The 12150-nt window shown below is 35.5% G+C and overlaps 1 protein-coding gene across 2 annotated transcripts in view; it reads left to right on the forward strand.

Annotated features, from left to right (window-relative positions):
• SLC44A5 (solute carrier family 44 member 5) overlaps positions 1-12150 on the forward strand; it is a 521995-nt gene that overhangs the window by 94086 nt on the left and 415759 nt on the right. The window contains exon 4 of one of the 2 annotated variants that reach the window (XM_077988318.1): positions 2220-2339. The exons of the other annotated variant lie outside the window; for it this stretch is intronic. The gene's annotated coding sequence lies outside the window, so the exon portion shown is untranslated. The remainder of the gene's footprint in view (positions 1-2219; positions 2340-12150) is intronic. 2 annotated transcript variants of the gene reach the window in all.

The following is a 12150-nucleotide window of genomic DNA, read 5'->3' on the forward strand; positions in this document are numbered from 1 at the left end:
AAATACATAGGCTTCCGTATTTCTTTGGGCCTTCATTGCTGAAGGTTCTCATGTCATGTTAAGACTTACATTGAATAAATTTGTTAGGCTTTTTTTGTTGTTAGTTTGTATTTTGTTACAGGTGTATCAGCCATGAACCCTGTAATGGGTGAAGAAATAAATCTTTTCTCCACTGTAATAGTAAAAATATTAAAAGCAAATTAGAATAATTGTTAGAAACCTTAGTTTTTTCAGAGGTTAACTTTTGTTAAATGAGTCATTCAAGAGTATGACAAAGGTACTGCAACTATACTCATAGGCCAGTTGTTTCTCTGAATAATCCCCCTGTTTATTATTTATATCTTTTGTTTGCTAATTTATTACACCTCTGTATGTATATTTTTAAATGTACATAAATGCACATATGGTTAAATGACAAATTTAAAACTCTTGACTGTAGCTTCAAAATACACTTGCCTTATTAATACATAAAACAATGCATATGCTAAATTTATTTTACTATCTTAGTAAAATTTTACCAGTTCCCTTGATAGACAAATGGATAAAATGTGCCTATTATCTTGCATATTTATCTCTTTATAATGAATATATCATTATTTTATTTACATCTTTTAACAAAAACAACTAACTAGTGAATGCACACAGTCACAGAACAATTAGGATGTAGATAACTGAGAACTGCCTTCATAGACAAGTGTTTTAGCCCTGAATAAACTCCAGTGAAGGTTACTAATGTTCTGTGAGCACCCTTCTATATCTTTTCTATATTTTATAAAGTAGAAAAAATGACCCATGTATACTAACATGACTGTTTTAGTCTGTTCTTATACTGCTAATAAAGACATATCTAAGACTGGGTAATTTATAAAGGAAAGAAGTTTAATGGACTCACAGTTCCACATGGCTGGGGAGGCCTCACAATCATGGTGGAAGGCAAAGGAAAAACAAAAACATGTCTTACATGGCCGCAGGCCAGGGAGCATGTGCAAGGGAACTGCCTTTTTATAAAACTATCGGATCTTGTGAGACTTAGTTACTATCCTGAGAACAGCATGGGAAAAACCTGCCCTCTTGATTCAATTACCTCTCACTGAGCCCCTCCTATGACACGTGGTGATTATGGGAGCTATAATTGAAGATGACATTTGGGTGGGGACACAGCCAAACCAATGACTTAAAGGTATTTACACATCTTTTTTCTATCATGTTAACTAATGGACAATCTAGAATGTAAATGAATAAGATATATACATATATATGATTAATATATTAATATTATATTTGCTTGTTTTTATATTCTATATTTATGAATTTAGGTCTACTTAGAAAATATCTAGATAACCAAAGACTATTATAATGAAAATAATTAGTTTAACAATAGTCTAAGGTCTTGAAGTCAGCCAGAGATTTTGGAAATTGTTTGAGACTGACCTTAAAGAGAAGCACAATCCTTATTGATCTTAAAACAGTTCATCAGAGAAATATGATATTTAAAATTTGATGTAGGTAGTATAAGTAGAGTTACAAGGTCTATATGATTTATGGTATTGGCTGAAGCTCACAAGAGCAAATCTTTCAAAAGATGGTTGAACGATAATTTTATAATTTTTAACAGTTAATGGAAGTAAAAATTGGTATAGAAAATCTAGCAAATCAGAATTAATTAGGTTTTTCATGAGAAAATAATATGCTAACATTGTTTACACTGTGATAAAATCAGGGGAAGACATATAGCTATTTTTAAAGCCAAATTACCAAACCAATTTAATTTGTCCAGTGATTCACCTTGATAGAAATATAACCTAAACTTATTGTTTACAGTTTTTTCCTGTATTTGCCAAATATTAAAACTTTCCAATTTTTGTTTAAAATTACTGTTCTCTTAGAATTGTCCCCTACTCCCACTGTTTTCCAAACTGGTAACTACTTATATTTTTCTGCCTCTTATCTTGAGACTTTGGAACCAAGGCCATTAATTTAATTTACAGTAAACTCCTCCTCCTCCTCCTCATACTTCTCCTTCTTCTTTTATTGAGTTATGGCTTCAACAAGCCTCTCAATCTTTTATAAATGGTCAGCACACTTAAAACATTAGGATATAAATTTTTCTCTCTCCTTCCTGAAGATTATTGAATTTCTTATTCGTCTCTATAAGTCAATCAGAATAGGAGTTCCTTTAACCCTAAGATACTTTATAATTAAATTAAATTTTTTTTCAGACATAGACACAAACCTTGACGAACACTTCACCCCTGCCTCCAGGATGAAAGGGGGAAACCTAGACCTGAATGGGTTTGACCATCTCACAACTGTTTGCGTGACAACCACATTCATGGCAGGTAAAAAGATTGCTATATCAACTCAAGAAAGCAATAGCCTCACTGTCTTTGTATTTTGAATTGCAACAACTTTGATATCAACAATGAAGCAATGATATCTAAGAACAAAAGAGCATTTGATAACGGTCCTCATAATATCAAGTGATTATATAAGCGGAAACAAGCTGTCACAGACTTGTGTGTCAGCTAATATATGGAGAATGCTTTCTTCTGATGCTATTTATTTAGAGGCAGTTTTAATATAAATCATTTCAATTATATCTACATCAAATAAAATAAAAATGAGTGAAGCCCCCAGATTCTTCGTTGGACCAGAAGATACAGAAATAAATCCTGGAAATTATCGACATTTCTTCCACCATGCAGATGAAGACAATGAGGAGGAAGATGATTCTCCACCAGAAAGGCAGACTGTGGTTGAAATATGTTCCATGGCAAAGAAATCCAAATCCAAACCAATGAAGGAAATTCTTGATTGGATCTCCTTATTTAAATGTATCACCGTAGTAGTATTTGAAGAGGAGGTTATTTTGAGTGAACCAGTGGAAAACTGGGCTTTATGTGATTGTCTTATTTCTTTCCATTCTAAAGGATTTCCACAGGACAAAGTGGTTGCCTATGCAAAACTCAGGAATCCATTTGTAATCAATGACGTGAATATGCAGTATCTTATACATGATAGGAGAGGAGTATATAGTATTCTTCAAGCTGAAGGTGTTTTACTTCCTTGTTATGCAATTTTGAACTGTGACCCAAATAATACCAAAGAATGTAAAAGGGGAAGGTCATGTAGAAGTAAATAGGGACGTTTTTCAGAAGCCATTTGTAGAAAAACCAGTCAGTGCGGAAGATCACAACATTTACATTTATTACCCAACTTCTGCTGGCAGTGGAAGTCAAAGACCCTTTAGAAAGATTGGCAGTAGAAGTAGTGTTTATTCTCCAGAAAATATTTACAAAAAACAGGCTCATATATATATGAAGAGTTTTTGCCCACAGGTGGTACTGATGTTAAGGGATTCCTCATGTTTTGTACCATCGACATCTTTGGCAGTCTGAAGCCTATGGACTCTGTTTTAAGAGTAATGTTCTTAAATCCTTGAAACATGTCAGACTGTGATGGAGACAAATTTTATTCAAATATAATAAAATATTTAAAAAACAAACAAACAAAAAAAGGTATAGACACAAATATGCCGTTTGTTTAGAAAATGTTTCATACTCAGCAGAAGTATCTTGTCATATCTCTGGGCAAAGAAATAGCTCTGGGAGAGTCTAAAGTTGCCTTTCTTTGTATTTTATTATGTCCTTTTTGGGGAAGACTTGTTCAGACATGAGCAACTTATGGGTTCTACTGTGAGATTTTATAATACTTTGTCGTAGTTCACATGAAGTTCTTCCTCACGTCTTCACTTGGCTCATTTGTGTATATTTCCATGGGACTTTTTTATTTATAAATATTTTCCAAGAGGAAAGTATAAAAAATTCACGCACTGTGAATCCTTTCGTTTCCTCAGAAGGCCATGAAGCCCCAGACAAGACAGAAGCAGTCATTCCCATTTTAAGGACATTTGAGCCTGCATACAATTGTAATACAAACCAAGCAAAGCTCTTTCAGAAAGCATAACTCTGCTTCATGATCCATGAAAAACTGGTTTCAACATTTGCATGCATTTTCTTCCTATGAAGATCTGTTTGAACTGGATATTTCTATAGTGTGCACAAATGATAGATTGTTATGATCAATTAATATTCAAAAGTTCCCCCAAAAAGAGAGAGAGAATGAGAGGTAGAATCACTCACAGGTACAGAAAGAACTACCATTATAAACAGACTTATAAAGACAAACTTCCTTCTGTGATGGCTTCCCAATGAATCACACTTCTGTGTCTTCATATGCTTGTGTAGTCCCTGTCACATTTACTCTGGGCTTGACCATTGACTTGCTCCAGCCAAGAAGATATCAGCAGATATACAGCAAGCAAAGGCTTGATGAGCATGTGTGCGTTGGGGCTTGCTCTCTCGGAGCACTTCTGCCACCACGTGAAGAAGCCAGGATGAAAGACCTCATAGAGAGACACCCTGCTGGCCTAGCTGGTCCAACCATCCAAGCCAAGACCCTAGACATGTAAGAGAAGTTGTATGATAGCATCCAGCCCCAACTGAATACATAGATGACTGCAAATGCCTGAGTTATGCTTGGCAAGATCAGAAGAAGAAACTCAACAAAAATTGGCGAAACTGTTGTTGTTTCAAGGCCCTGTGTTTTGGGGTGGTTTGCCACACAGTAACAAATAAATTACATATCTTTATTTTCTAAGGAAACCCCTTTCAGTATGAAGACCTAAAAATAACTGACCAAAGCAATTTATAGATCATAAGACAAACAACATGAAGTTTCTTTCAATGGTTGGAAAAGTTAACAAATCAAGCAGATGTGACAAGGGCAATTCCTCAGCCCCAAGACTGAGGCCAGCCAAAATCTAACTACACCCTTATCTCATCATCTGGTTAAGAGATATCAGGAGATATCAGAATTTCTACGACAGTCAGACAAACAACTAAGACAAAGATAAAGGGCCAGGCAGATTCCCAGTTACCTGTAACTTGTCAGAGACCATAGAAAACAGTTTTCCAACATTACTTCAACTGCAGCTGTGAACAAAAGCACAAATGACTAAGAGCCAGGTTCAGCATGTAAGAGCCCATGAGTTTGATCCCTGTATAATGGCGTACACTGGGGAAGTGAGCAAAGGCAAGACAGAACATGGTGGGTCTGGATCAAAAGCTTTTTCAGGCTGCATGCTTCTAAGAGCTCAGAGGCTTACTGGAATAACATTCAAATAATAACTTAGAGGTATTTAGTTTGGCTAGAAATTGAGCTGAGTTTACTTAGATGTGAGAGAGGTAGTATTTTCCCTGTATCAAACATAGGTTGATTATCATGGGACAAAAGTAAGGAAGGCTTTATTAAAACAAGAACAAGAAACTGGTAGTAGAACAATAATTTTGTTTTGTTTTGTTTTAAATTGACAGATAAAATTATATGTGTTTATCACATACAGTATGATGTTTTGATGTATACATACACTGTGGATTCACCCAATCGAGCTGATTAACATATGCATTACCTCACATAGTTATCATTTTGTGGTGAGAACACTTAACATCCACTATCTTAGCATTTTTCGAGAATACAGTATATTGTTATTAACTATAACCACATTGTATGATAGATCTCTTAAAGTTATTCCTCTCATCTAACTGAAATTGCATATCCTTTGACCAACATCTTTCCAACTCTCTTCCCCCCATCCACCTCAGCCCTCGGAAATCACTTAACTACTCTCCAGTTATATGAATCAACTTGTTTAGATTCTACATACGTGTGAGATTATGGAATAATTGTGCTCCTATACCTGGCTTATTTCACTTAACACAATGTCCTCCAGGTTCATTCATATTGTCGCAATTGGCAGAAGGTATCTGCAGTCTGATGTTTATTGCAGCACTATTCACAACAGTCAAGCTATTGGAATGACTCTTAAGTGTCCATCAGCGAATGAATGGATACAGAAAATGTGGGAGATATACATAGTGGAAAGCTATGTATAGTCATAAAAATAATGAGTTTTGTTTTTTTTTGTCCGTGGGCAAGTTGATCAGCTGAAAACTACCAAGAAAGAAGGACAGTTTTCCTTGGAGCAGGCTGACAAGATTTATCTGAGAAAGCAAATTTAATTATTAATGGGTCGATTGGGAAACTTTATGATTTCAGCTGTGGAGTATATGTGATTGCTGTTTCTGTGTAACAGAGCCTGGGCTCTTTCCTTGGCTTTCCCACCTGAGTTAAACCCACTCTGCACCACTTTCCTCACTATAAATACTCATGGGACAGTGCTGAAGTTTTCCTGATTCCTTGCAGGTTCTATTTCATTTTGTTTTGATATTAAGATCCTACAACTTTAATACATATTAACAACTGTGTTTGTTATTATAAGAATAAATACACATCAGGTTTATAAAATAGCTATTAGAACTAGATTCTACTTGCTATGTTAAATCATAGAAATGCTTCTATGCTTCACTTGTGTGGTTTTGTAGCAGTGATGACCATCAGAGTCACTACACTTGAAACATGAAACTTGCTTTAATCATATTATTAGCTTCTAATATTATAAAAAGACAATAAATGATGTCATATTATTTAAATCTTTTTATTTTGTTTCATATTTACTGCATAGGGATGTTGAGAGGATTAAAAGAGTTAATACAATAATTGCTATATAAGTGTTAGCTATTATTACACAATTATAATAAATACTTTAGGAAGGAAGGTCAAGAGAATATATAATAATTTGGCAAAACTATGTCAACTGCATAGGCGGATTTATACCAGTGAGGTACTAGGTAATAGAGGGAAAGAAATTCACTAGCCTTTTGAATAAAAATTCCAAGCACTATTTTAATATCTTTTTGGGAAAAGCTAATTCAAGGGGATCTCATGGCTAGTCCTTTTAAAGGCACGTCTGTGTGTAGTGTGTATTCCCATGTTTCAATTCTTATAAATTTTCCCAATAAAATATTTTTTAATCAGTCTTCTCCACTCCCCCAGTTTGACCCAGTATTGATAAACTTTAAATACAATGAAGATATGTTTATCAGAAAAATATTTTACTTTTCTTAATTTCTTAATGTAATAAAATATATATGACCAAAAATATTGTCATTTTAAACATTTTTCAGTGTGCAATTCAGTGTCATTAACTAAATTCACAGTGTTGTGCAACACACCATTATTTCTGAAAACTCTTCATCACCCAAACAGAAACTCTGTACCCATTAAGCAATAACTCTCCATTCCTCACTTCCACCAGCCCCTGGTAACTTCTACTCTATTTCTTGTCCCTATGACTTTCACTATTCTAGATACTTAATGTAAGTGCAATTTTTGTCCTTTTGGGTCTGGCTTATTTCACTTAGTATAATGATTTTGAGGTTCATCAATGTTGTGGCATGTATCGGAATCATTTCTTTTTATGGCTGAATTATATCCCGTAGTATGTATAGACCACATTTTGTTTATCCACTCGTATATTGATGGATGCTTGGGTTGTTTCCACCTTTTGGCTACTGTGAATAATGCTGCAATTAACATTTTTATGCAAGTATTGGTGTGAATTTTTGTTTTTAATTATTTTGAATATATACCAAGGAGTGGAGTTACTGGCTCATATGAACTGTTTCAGTTTCTAAATCTAAATTAGTTAAAATTATGTTAAATTAAAAATTCAGTCTCTTAATTATGCTAGTCATATTTTGAGAACTCTTTAGTCACATACAGCTAATGACTACCATATTGGACACTGCAGGTCTGGATTAATAATTTGATGAATGACTGTATAAGAAATCTACTAATTGTGCCCATTTTCTCTACTGCTCAAATAAGCCTTGTTCTTCTTGCTTTTGTGCTTTAGTTTACCTTTCCTGAGGTCATACTTCTTTTTGCCTGGGATATCTACCTATTCTCTATTTTCTTTTATAGAAATGTTACCTGTTTCAGAAAGTATACTTAATTACTGCGGCTCACACTGATCATTCCTACTCATAAACTGTGAAAGCATTTGTTAACTTTATTATTTCCATGACATTTACTTGCATTATACTATAGTTATTTATTTCTTTGTTTCTTACCAGGATTAAAATTCCTTATTGGCAAAGCTAATAATAAAAACAAGAACTACATCAGCACAACAAAACTATTCATTTATTAAATGATTGTGGTTCTTCAGGCACAGTGTTGTTTTATACACTCCATTTTATTTAATCCTTAAAATAGAAAAGAAGTAGTATTATCTGAATTCTAAATCAGGATTTGGGGTTTACAGGCTAAGTATCATGTTTAAATCTCCATATCTAGTAAATGATAGAGTCAGAATTCAAACTAAGGTATGTTATATGCTCTTACAAGTCTGCTTATACTTTATAAATATTACTTTGGGAAATCTTTATAAATAATATTATCTAGCATTTATTTATTGTTTACTCTGTGCCAGATCTTATTGTAAGTGCTTTTCTTGTATATAGTAACTTAATTCTTATAACAATCTTAGGAAGTGTGAGCTGTAATCACCATCATTTTATGTATATGATAACAGTTCGGAAAAGTTAGGTTTCACAAGCCAGACACAGAAAGTCTAACATTGCATGTTCTCACTCATAAGTAGAAGCTAAAAAATGTGTACACATGGATGTAGAGAGCAAAATAATAGGCAAAGGAGACTCAGAGGGGTGAAGGGGTAGGTGTGGCAGGGGTTGGATAATGAGGAATTACTTAATAGGTAAAACATATGTTATTCTGGTGATGGATACCCTAAAGCCTTGACTTTAGAATTACACAATCTATGAATGTAACAAATTTGCACTTGTACCCCATACATTTCTACAAGTTAAAGATAAATACATAAGTTATGCCCCTCAAAGTTAAGTTTCATATCTACTAAATGGCAGAGTCAAGATTTGGATTGAGTGTAAATCAGAGCCTGCATTTTAAATAATCATATTATTTATAAACTTTATTCAACAAACATTTGTTGAGTAATTACTATGCCCAATACTAGGGATTTAAAGATGAATAGACCAGAGTGTGTGTAGAGCTTTTCTAGGAGTTTAGCCTACTAAAATGAGCAAAAAAGAAATATTTGTCATTGATATGAAAGTTATTAATCACAACTACTACCACCACCACCAGATAAGAATAATGAAGGCTTGCCGTTTTCAGAAACTGTTTTAAGTGTTTTACAGACACTAATTCATTTAACCTCACAGCAACTTTTAAAGATCATCATTATTATTGTTGTTTTTATTTTTTAGATCAGAAACTGATCAGCAGAGATGTTAGGTAACTTGTCTGAGCCAGAAGTGGAAGAACTAACTTATGAACATAAACAATTTGGCTCTAGAACTCAAGTGCTCAGATATTCCCTATGAGTAATAGAGTCTTAGTTTTTCTGGAGTCTGAACAAGTGCCATTATATAGAACACATTTAAAACTGACTCTTAAAAAACAATTTCAGGAGCATGGAGAAAACAGGAATGATGGTCATTCTGCAATGAGATTTTAAAAGGCGCAGTTTCTAGAATGGTCAGCAGAGGGTGAAGGGAGGCAGCATTTGTAAGGTGCCACTTCATTACAATGGAGTAAACTGCATGAAACTGATCATCTCTAAAGACCTCTCTTGGTCTAACATTTCAGGATGCTCCTTGTTTGAATTATTTTTAGTTCAATGTTATATAAAACACAAGCAAAAAAAAAAAAAAAAAAAAAGAAGTAGCTCCTTCTGAAATGCATATAGCTGAGATGATTTTTTTATCTGACTTAGCACAGTGTTTATTTCAGTATTTATTGAATACTTTGTAAGAATACCTCTAAAGAAGTAATTATAAGATGATCCATAAAGAGCTCAAGTCTCTACTGAAGAGGCAAGGTAAAGAAAAATTTACATGATGATATAAACATCATATGGACAAAGTTTCAGAGTTCAGAGACACGGAGAAAATAATGGAACTGAAATGGAAGGGAATTATTTATGGAAAAGGTAGCCTTATCTAGGACTGAAGGGTGGGTAATATGTGCATAGGAAGGGAAAAGTTGGCTTTTCCTTAAAATTAAATTTCCTGAGTGCTTACGATTTGTCATCAGTGAGTCCAGGAACTGCAGAGAAAATGAGGATGAGTGATACTGTGGTGGTTCATACTTGGGAGGCCGAGACGGGCAGATTGTTTGAGCTCAGGAGCTCGAGACCAGCCTGGGCAACATGGCAAAAACTTATCTCTACAAAAAAATACAAACATTGGCTGGGCGCAGTGGCTCACGCCTATAATCCCAGAGCTTTGCGAGGCTGAGGCGGGTGGATCATCTGAGGTCAGGAGTTCAAGACCAGCCTGGCGAACATGGTGAAACCCCATCTCTACTAAAAATACAAAAATTAGCTGGGTGCGGTGGAGTGTGCCTGTAATCCCAGCTACTCGGGAGGTTGAGGCAGGAGAATCGGGAAGCGGAGGTTGCAGTGAGCTGAGATTGCACCATTGCGCCCCAGCCTGAGTGACAGAGCAAAACTCCATCTCAAAAAAAAAAAAAAAAAAAAAAAAAAAAAAAAATTAGCCAGGTGTGGTGGTGCACGCCTATAGTCCCAGCTACTTGGGAGACAGAAGTGGGAGGATGGCTTGAGCCCAGGAGGTGGAGGTTGCAGTGAGATGAGATTAGGCTGCTGCAGTCCTAAGTAACAGAGCCAGACCCTATCTCAAAATGAAACAAACCAAAAAAAAAAAAAAAAAAAACCAAACAAAAAGAGTGATAGTGTCTCTGTCTTAAAGAAGTCACAGATACTCTAGCAGTAATAATACAATAAAGGATGTGGCAGACAAATAAAAAGATGCACTGTTGGAAAAATTAACAACAAAACAATATGTTTCCCATTCTAAAGACAGGAACCAGACCATTCATGTTGAACTTTCAAAGGTCAAGGTTTCTAAACTAGTTCTGCCAGCTGCAGTGATTCACTCCTCTCTAGTCTACATAAGAAGTTGAGGTTGAAGAGAAAGAGATTTATTTGGTGAGAAATTGACAGTGTTTTACATTTCACCCACCTTAAGTACCAGCCTCTGACAGAGAAGAGGATGTATTTTTTGATGGTACAAACCCCCTAAATAGAAACTTCACAGCATGCTCGGAGAAGTGGAAATTGCCTCGGTGCTGGCACAGCAAGAATTTCAGACCCTGAAGAATGTGGCTCCCTGCATAGCCAACTTAATGCCTTCTCTTGGTGTTCTAAGTTGTTTCTGGGGACCTGAAAGACAGTGAGTCCATGTCTTTCTCTGACCTGGAAAATTGGGAGATTGCCAATTCCTCTGAACTTCAGGTGAGCTTCTGTGAAATACACTTAAAGCATGGGGAGTTGCATCCACTGATCTCTTCTGATTTTATTTTTATCAATGACAGTTCATTTACTCTTTGGGAGTAAACAGGTAAAAGCAACCTTCTGTAGAAGCCAAGTTGTCTTTTTACCTGTCATTGAATTTAGACCACTCAGATAGCCTAGTAATAGTAATAGTAATGGTAATTGTAATAGTAATAGTAATAGTAACGGTAATAGTAATAATAATAATAGTGAAAAAAGGCAGAATATGGTAGATGCACAATCTTCTCTCCTCAAGTTAAGGAGAGGCTTTTCTAGAGGACCACTTGGAGAGCTTTTGCATGTCTCCAGAAACTTGAGCATCTTACCAGTGTATATTCTAAAGCTGAGATGCTGTCGCTGGAACTGCCCAGTCTGGTGGCTGAACACACAGGTGGCTGCTTTGTGACTAAGCTGTACTTCCTCATATGGCAGGCTAATAGTGAATGTTTCTGAGACTTGATAAGGACTCTATGGAAATGATTCTAACCAAGAGTACTTGCCTGAAGGACAGGAACATAGGGGTGGACCCCAGAAATCCAGGAGGCAGACAGAAAAGAGGCAGACAAGCCAATTGCCTGGGATTGATGAGAAACCCACAAAGGCACCCCACAGAGTCAGCAATTGTATTTCTGCCACCCAGAGGGCCTTGCAGGTAGATTGCAAACTGTAGCTGTCACAAAAGCTGTGCTGCATTTTCCCAACACTTACCTTCCTACCCACAGATATCAGAAACAATGACTAGCAAATTGGGGGGATGGAGCTAGAAAGAGAAAAGCTAATTTTACCTCCTACTTACATAGGCTGGGGATAGAAGAAATTTAAATTTGAGTTTGGAGTTTGAAATTATATTC

Source organism: Macaca mulatta, chromosome 1 (genome assembly GCF_049350105.2).
Source record: "Macaca mulatta isolate MMU2019108-1 chromosome 1, T2T-MMU8v2.0, whole genome shotgun sequence".
In the NCBI taxonomy this organism is placed as follows: domain Eukaryota; kingdom Metazoa; phylum Chordata; class Mammalia; order Primates; family Cercopithecidae; genus Macaca; species Macaca mulatta.